This window comes from Coregonus lavaretus (genome assembly GCF_964263955.1).
Source record: "Coregonus lavaretus genome assembly, chromosome: 10".
Taxonomy (NCBI): Eukaryota; Metazoa; Chordata; class Actinopteri; order Salmoniformes; family Salmonidae; genus Coregonus; species Coregonus lavaretus.
Genome location: NC_139997.1, coordinates 52,120,551 through 52,129,859, shown reverse-complemented (window position 1 = coordinate 52,129,859; position 9,309 = coordinate 52,120,551).

The following is a 9,309-nucleotide window of genomic DNA, read 5'->3' as shown; positions in this document are numbered from 1 at the left end:
TGGGAGGAAGAGCATGTCCATCTTGTCGAGGTTGAGCTTGAGGTGGTGGGCCGACATCCAAGCTGAGATGTCTGCCAGGCACGCAGAGATGAATGTCGCCACAACGGTGTCAGAAAAGGGGAATGAGAAAAGTAGTTGAGTGTCATCCGCATAGCAGTGATAGGACAGACCATGTCAGGATATGACAGAGCGGAGTGACTTAGTGTAGAGAGAAAAAAGGAGAGCGCCTAGAACCGTGCCCTGGGGGACACCAGTAGGGCAGACACAGATCACATAAGGCCTCAAGGTACTAAAGCATATTTGGGTGAATAGGTCTTATGGAGAAACCTCTACACTTAGAAAACAAACAAGTAACAAATACTCATTACTGGGGTCGTTCCACAAAATGAGTGCCTTTTGCGTGCCTTTAATATTTTGAGTAGAAATTGTAAACCAATATTGACATTTAAAAGCCTGTTATATTCAATGAAGTCTCCTTTAACATAGACCACATGAAGAATTCAATAAATCCAAATTTATATATGAATAAAGTGTCCCTCCGTGCATTAGGAACACCTGCTCTTTCCATGACAGACTGACCAGGTGAATCCAAGTGAAAGCTATGATCCCTTATTGATGTCACTTGTTAAATCCACTTCAATCAATGTAGATGAAGGGGAGGCGACAGGTTAAAGAAGGATTTTTAAGCCTAGAGACAATTGAGACATGGATTGTGTATGTGTGCCATTCAGAGAGTGAATGGGCAAGACAAAATATTTAAGTGCCTTTGAACAGGGTATGGTAGTAGGTGCCAGGAGCACCGGTTTGAGTGTGTCAAGAACTGCAATGCTGCTGGGTTTTCCATGATCAACAGTTTCCCGTGTGTATCAAGAATGGTCCACCACCCAAAGGACATCCAGCCAACTTTACACAACTGTGGGAAGCGTTAGAGTCAACATGGGCCAGCATCCCTGTGGAACGATTTCGACACCATGTAGAGTCCATACGCCGACGAATTGAGGCTGTTCTGAGGGCAAAAGGGGGTGTAACTCAATATTAGCAAAGTGTTCCTAATGTTTAGTACACTCAGCATATATTTCCACAGTATGAGGTTAATGAGAATAATACTGTGATGTTGTGAAAATAACCTTTTAGTGTAAGAGCTGTTTGAAAATAAAACTTCAGCCTGTTTTGGTGAGATGGAGTTTTGGCCTGCCTGCTGACATCACCAGGCGGTAAAATAGTTAATAGACCAATAAGAAAGAGAGTTACAACCTCTCTGCCAATAGCTAGTTTTCAGTTTTCCCCTCCCCACTCAGACCACTCCCAGACTGTCCTAGCAACATTTTTGCTTGAGAAATTGCTCTTGCTAGAAAGTACTCAGACCCCTTTACTTTTTCCACATTTTGTTAGGTTACAGCCTTATTCTAAAATTGATTAAATTGTTTTTTTCCCTCATCATTCTACACACAATAACCCATAATGACAAAGCAAAAATAGTTTTTTTATAAATGTTTGCTAATTTATAACAAATAAATAAAAAATGGAAATATAACATTTACATAAGTATTCAGACCCTTTACTCAGTAGATTGTTGAAGCACCTTTGGCAGCTATTACAGCCTCGAGTCTTCTTGGGTATCACGGTACAGATTTGGCACACCTGTATTTGGGGAGTGTCTCCCATTATTCTCCCAGGTTGGATGGGGAGCATTGCTGCACAGCTATTTTCAGGTCTCTCCAGAGATGTTTGATCAGGTTCAAGTCCGGGTTCTGGCTGGGCCACTCAAGGACATTCAGAAACTTGTCCCGAAGCCACTCCTGCATTGTCTTGGCTGTGTGCTTAGGTCGTTGTCCTATTGGAAGGTGAACCTTCGCCCCAGTCTGAGGTCCTGAGCGCTCTGGAGCAGGTTTTCATCAAGGACCTCTCTGTACTTTGCGCCGTTCATCTTTGCCTCAATCCCGACTAGTCTCCCAGTCCCTCCCGCTGAAAAACACTCCCACAGCATGATGCTGCCACCACCATGCTTCACCGTATCGATGGTACCAGGTTTCCTCCAGATGTGACGCTTGGCATTCAGGCCAAAGAGTTTAATCTTGGTTTCATCAGACCAGAGAATCTTGTTTCTCATGATCTGAGTCTTTAGGTGCCTTTTGGCAAACTCGAAGCGGGCTGTCATGTGCCTTTTACTGAGGAGTGGCTTCCGTCTGGCCACTCTACCATAAAGGCCTGATTAGTAGAGTGCTGCAGAGATGGTTGTCCTTCTGGAAGGTTCTCCCATCTCCACAGAGGAACTCTGGAGCGCTGTCAGAGTGACCATCAGGTTCTTAGTCACCTCCCTGACCAAGGCCCTTCTCCCCCGATTGCTCAGTTTGGCTGGGCGGACATCTCTAGGAAGAGTCTTGGTGGTTCCAAACTTCTTCCATACAAGAATGATGGAGGCCACTGTGTTCTTGGCGACCTTCAATGCTGCAGACATTTTTTGGTACCCTTCCCCAGATCTGTGCCTGAACACAATCCTGTCTTGGAGCTCTACGGTCAATTCCTTCGACCTAATTGCTTGGTTTTTGCTCTGACATGCACTGTCAACTGTGGGACCTTATATAGACAGGTGTGTGCCTTTCCAAATCATGTCAAATCAATTGAATTTACCACAGGTGGACTCCAATCAAGTTGTAGAAACAGTTCAAGGATGATCAATGGAAAGAGGATGCACCTGAGCTCAATTTCGAGTCTCATAGCAAAGGGTCTGAATACTTCTGTAAATAAGGTATTTCAGTTTTTTAAATCTCTAAAAACCTGTTTTTGCTTTGTCATTATGGGGTATTGTGTGTAGATTACTGAGGATTTTTATTTATTTAATCAATTTTAGAATGAGGCTGTAACATAACAACATGTGGTAAATGTCAAGGGGTCTGAATACTGTCTGAAGGCACTGTATGTACAAAAGTATGTGGACAGCCCTTCAAATTAGTGGATTCAGCTATTTCAGCCACACCCGTTGCTGGCAGGTGTATATAATCGAGCAGACAGCTATGCAATCTCCATAGACAAACATTGGCAGTAGAATGGCCTTATTGAACAGCTGAGTGACTTTCAACGTGGCACCGTCATAGGATGCCACCTTTCCAACAAGCAGTTCGTCAATTTTCTGCACTGCTAGAGCTGCCCCGGTCAACTGTAAGCGCTGTTATTGTGAAGTGGAAACGTCTAGGAGCAACAACGGCTTAGCCACGAAGTGGTAGGCCACACAAGCTCACAGAACGGGACCGGCAAGTGCTGAAGCATGTAGCGCGTAAATATCGTCTGTCCTCGGTTGCAACACTCACTACCGAGTTCCAAATTGCCTCTGGAAGCAACGTCAGCACATAACTTTTCGTCAGGAGCCTCATGAAATGGGTTTCCATGGCCGAGCAGCCGCACACAAGCCTAAGATCATCATGCACAAAGCCAAGCGTTGGCTGGAGTGGTGTAAAACTTGCCACCATTGGACTCTGGAGCAGTGGAAACGCGTTCTCTGGAGTGATGAATCACATTTCACCATCTGGCAGTCCGACAGACGAATCTGGGTTCGGCGGATGCCAGGAGAATGCTACCTGCCCCAATGCGTAGTGCCAACTGTAAAGTTTGGTGGAGAAATAATGGTCTGGGGCTGTTTTTCATTGTTCAGGCTAGGCCCCTTAGTTCCAGTGAAGGGAAATCTTAACGCTACCACATACAATGACATTCAAGACGATTTTGTGATTCCAACTTTGTGGCAACAGTTTGCGGAAGGCCCTTTCCTGTTTCAGCATGATAATGCCCCCATTCACAAAGCGAGGTCCATACAGAAATGGTTTGTCGAGATCGGTGTGGAAGAACTTGACTGGCCTGCAGAACCCTGACCTCAACTCCATTGAACACCTTTTGGATTAATTGGAATGGTGACTGCGAGCCAGGCCTAATTGCCCAACATCAGTGCACGACCTCACTAATGCTCTTGTGGCTGAATGGAAGCAAGTTCCCGCAGCAATGTTCTAACATCTAGTGGAAAGCCTTCCCAGAACAGTGGAAGCTGTTATAGCAGCAAAGGGGGGACCAACTCCATATTAATGCCCATGATTTTGGAATGAGATGTTTGACAATCAAGTGTCCACATACTTTTGGTCATGTTGTGTATTGTTGTCACAGTAAGGTACCCAGAAATGATTTGATATTGAGATCAAAACTGCTGCATGGGGCATTTAACAATGTTTTTCATTTAAGATGAAATCGTCAACCCTCTTATGGTTTACCCTGTTACTTTATTTGGCACTTAATAGGCACTTACCACAGTCATTTTTTTATTTTATTGAACCTCTTGAGATGGGAAAACTAGTTTTTTATGATGTTGAACATAATGCTCTTTATGACAGGATGTTTTTTCACAAAGTTACACATCTCAAAAGTCACCAAATTGGTAGAATAACCCACTGCAGGATAACATGGGTGTTTGATTATTTTTGTCCAAGAAATCATTTAAATAGGACACACACTTTACAGGAGTGCTTCAAAGTGCGTATTCATCAGTTTCTCCCATCATATTTGACTCTCAACTCCTCCCTCACCTGAAGGATTGGCTGGGGTGGGGATGTCTGATGGATTTGCTGACACACAATCATAGCCTGGGTGGAGAACAATAAATACAGAGGCCATTCATTCATAGTGATGCTGCAGAGAGATGAGGCCAGCTGCATCCGTTTGTAATGGCAGAGCCTGCAGAGCTGCTGGAACAGAAATCAAGTTAGAATAATGGTAATTACATAAGAGACTCCCAGACACTGTTCTGGTAGAAAACCAGGAGTTCAGTCTGATCTGGAGATGACCTTTCTATAAAGCACATCCTTGTTCATTCCTAGCATGAGGTGCAGCTCAGTATTAGGGATTCTATGCTTGAAAGTTGTATATTTTTGCAGAGCAAGCAGAGCTGACAAATACTCATATTTCTATTCACACACAGCAATATGTCACCTGGGATTTCTGCAGAATTAAGCCATGCTATTGTTTCCCTTCTGTCACTAATTTTGTCTCAGGAAGATACAGTACAGTCGTGGCCAAAGTTTTGAGAATGACACAAATATTAATTTTCACAAAGTCTGCTGCCTCAGTTTTGATGATGGCAATTTGCATATACTCCAGAATGTTATGAAGAGTGATCAAATTAATTGCAATTAATTGCAAAGTCCCTCTTTGCCATGAAAATGAACTTAATCCCCAAAAAACATTTCCACTTCATTTCAGCCCTGCCACAAAATGACCAGCTGACATCATGTCAGTGATTCTCTCGTTAACACAGGTGAGAGTGTTGACGAGGACAAGGCTGGAGAACACTCTGTCATGCTGATTGAGTTAGAATAATAGACTGGAAGCTTTAAAAGGAGGGTGGTGCTTGAAATCATTGTTCTTCCTCTGTTAACCACGGTTACCTGCAAGGAAACACGTGCCGTCATCATTGCTTTGCACAAAAAGGGCTTCACAGGCAAGGATATTGCTGCTAGTAAGATTGCACCTAAATCAACCATTTATCGGATCATCAAGAACTTCAAGGAGAGAGGTTCACTTGTTGTGAAGAAGGCTTCAGGGTGCCCAAGAAAGTCCAGCAAGCGCCAGGACCGTCTCCTAATTTTGATTCAGCTGCGGGATCGGGGCACCACCAGTGCAGAGCTTGCTCAGGAATGGCAGCAGGCAGGTGTGAGTGCATCTGCACGCACAGTGAGGCGAAGACTTTTGGAGGATGGCCTGGTGTCAAGAAGGGAAGCGAGGAAGCCACTTCTCTCCAGGAAAAAAATATATTCTGCAAAAGGTATAGGGATTGGACTGCTGAGGACTGGGGTAAAGTCATTTTCTCTGATGAATCCCCTTTCCGATTGTTTGGGGCATCCGGAAAAAAAGACAAGGTGAGCGCTACCATCAGTCCTGTGTCATGCCAACAGTAAAGCATCCTGAGACCATTCATGTGCAGGGTTGCTTCTCAGCCAAGGGAGTGGGCCATGAATAAAGAATGGTACTAACACATCCTCCGAGAGCAACTTCTCCCAACCATCCAAGAACAGTTTGGTGATGAACAATGGCTTTTCCAGCATGATGGAGCACCTTGCCATAAGGCAAAAGTGATAACTAAGTGGCTCGGGGAACAAAACATCTAAATGTTGGGTCCATGGCCAGGAAACTCCCCAGACCTTATTCCCATTGAGAACTTGTGGTCAATCCTCAAGAGGCGGGTGGACAAACAAAAACCCACAAATTCTGACAAACTCCAAACATTGATTATACAAGAATGGGATGCCATCAGTCAGGATGTGGCTCAGAAGTTAATTGACAGCATGCCAGAGCGGATTGTAGAGGTCTTGAAAAAGAAGGGTCAACACTGCAAATATTAACTCTTTGCATAAACTTAATGTAATTGTCAATAAAAGCCTTTGACACTTATGGAATGCGTGTAATTATACTTCAGTATACCATAGTAACATCTGACAAAAATATCTAAAAACACTGAAGCAGCAAACTTTGTGAAGACCAATACTTGTGTCATTCTCAAAACTTTTGACCACGACTGTATATTTGTGGCCGGAAATATTGTTTAAATTTTTTTTTTACAACTATACCAGCTCTGTCTCTGTGAATGACCTTTCTTTTATTGAGAGTACATGGTGAAAGGTGGATAGAGAGAGAGAGATGAAAGTCTATTTATGGCAGATAGCCTCTGGCAGAGGTGTAGTCCAGAGCTCTCAATGGTTCCATTCTATTCTGGCAAAGCTTGGGACAGAGAGGGTAAGTGAAAAGACAGACTCTTGGATTGACTTTGTTCTGTGTTGAGTTGGCCAAGGTATAAACTCAGTGCCAAGGAGCTGAAACATCTCCTTTTTCTATTAGTAGGAGAACAAGGACCTTTACCTCTGCTTGGGTGAAATGCCAAAAAGCACTTGTGATTCCCATAATGTGAAGTCCTCAGTAACCAAGTCAACTGGGTTCCATAACACAAACAGATGTCAATTGTTTACCTCTTGGAAAAAGCTAAAGGGTCAGAATACACAAAGAACATAATTCAAACAAAACATGTACAGTATGTGAGGTTGATAATGTACAGCGAAAAATAAAATAAAATTGTGTCCCTAACTTACTGGTAGGTAATGGCTGCAGTATGTGGGAAATGTTTTGGATATCGTTGCCAATTGATGGCCAAGTGTAACATATGCAGAGCACATCGCGCACAGTAATATCTCTTAACAACCAGACCCTATTTCCCTTCCCCACCTCAGTCAGTGCCACAGGATTCCATTATTCCCATATGTTGAGCTGGAGCAACTGAGACACACTGTAAAAGTCAATCGCCACCACAAATTACATTTGGAAACAAGATGTCGCCAAAATACAGACACTTAAAACTGAAGTCCATTCACTTTTATTTTCATCATTATCTTTTTGTTTGTTTGTTTAATATACTTCAAAGAAGAGGAGGGGGTTGAGTTCTCAATGGAAAACAGGAGGGTAAAGATTTACAAAACAATGTCCTCAGTGAGCAGAAATGTACAACGTTACATAATCATATTAACGGACCAAAAACATAATCATTAAAAAGAACGTAAAAATGTATGGGGATAGCGCATTTAAGGCAATCGCTAGTTAGCGGAGTTTGCTCCAAAATAGTGTCAATCATTCCCCTACAGTGTACCGTAACAGAAGTGGGCCATGTTCATGTATGTACAGGGATGTAATGGGATGCCTTAGGTTCCTAGGCCTCTGAATAGGGTCGGGTGGGTGAGCTAGCTCGGGTGGATGTGGGTGAGGGAGTTGGACGGGGAAGGTAGTTCATATTGCAGGACCAGGACATTGTCAGGGTGAAAGGAGAGAAGCAGAACCAGGCAGGTATACCTTGCATCAATTGTCTCCTATTTCAGTTTGGAGAAGGGGATAAGGGGGGGGTAGGAAGGTTAGAACCAACCCCTGTGGTGTCCATTGTGTTAGTAAAATAGAGTAAAGCAAACGACATGTCATTGCTGCAAGAGGTTCTGTACAGTCTTCCTGATCACTTTGCTGAGAGGACAATGACCATAATCAGACAAAGCTGTTTAGGATGTAGGTAGGTATCCAGGATGTAGTATTTACAGATCGCTGTAGATAGTACTGTTCTTTTAAAGGGAGTGTTAAACGTAATTCAGTATAAACCATGAAACTCCTGCTGGTAGGCTACAATTGATTATCTTGAACGAGTACAAAATAGAGGGAATGTGACAGAGAAAAGGGGGGAGGAAAATATTAAGTTCAGTACAATTGAGGAAATAAATTTCATTTGCAGCTGTCACCACAATAAACAGAGCAATTCATATGTTGGGGTATTTATAAACTGCCGAGCAGCTCTACTGTTCAAGCTGCAGAGGAGAAAGGGTTAATATTCACAAAGAAGGAAATAAACTACAGGAAATCATCAAGACACATGTACATATCAACAAATGTATATAGAGAGGGTCTTTTTTTCTCTGTGGAAATCTTGGTACATGAGGATCGACCTGGACTGTTGGTTTATTCAGAAAGGAAAAGAAGTGGAACCAGAGACTTTCATTATGTCCGCTGTTTTTTTAAAAGAAAGTTAAGTTCTCAAAACAGAAGCCCGGTCCTTCTCTCTCGCTCTGCCATCCCCTGACCTGCTTCAGACCAGAGGAGACACATTATCCTGGGTGTCCCATGTCCCGTGTCTCCTGGTCAGAGAACAGTCAGTCAGTCACCATCAGATCAATCAGTCACCATACTCACAGGCCCTGAGTCAGGTCTTGTCGCTCCTGTGAAGGGGTGCTTTCACACATAAGAGCGTCTGGCAGGTTTATAAGAGGGAGAGGAGAGGGCGAGAGTAAGGACTCTGTGGTCTGGGGAGGTCTATTGATGAAGACTACAGCAGCCTTTCCTTTCCTCTCCTGTCTGAAGTCTGGGTGTAGTCAGTCTGAAGTCTGGATGTAGTCAGTCTGAAGTCTGGGTGTAGTCAGTCTGAAGTCTGGATGTAGTCAGTCTGAAGTCTGGGTGTAGTCAGTCTGAAGTCTGGGTGTAGTCAGTCTGAAGTCTGGGTGTAGTCAGTCTGAAGTCTGGATGTAGTCAGTCTGAAGTCTGGGTGTAGTCAGTCTGAAGTCTGGGTGTAGTCAGTCTGAATTCTGGGTATAGTCAGTCTGAAGTCAGTGTATAGTCAGTCTGAAGTCTGGGTGTAGTCAGTCTGAAGTCTGGTTGTAGTCAGTCTGAAGTCTGGGTGTAGTCTGGTGGTGGTCAGTCTGAAGTCTGGGTGTAGTCTTGGTGTAGTCTGGGTGTAGGCAGTCTGAAGTCGGTGTA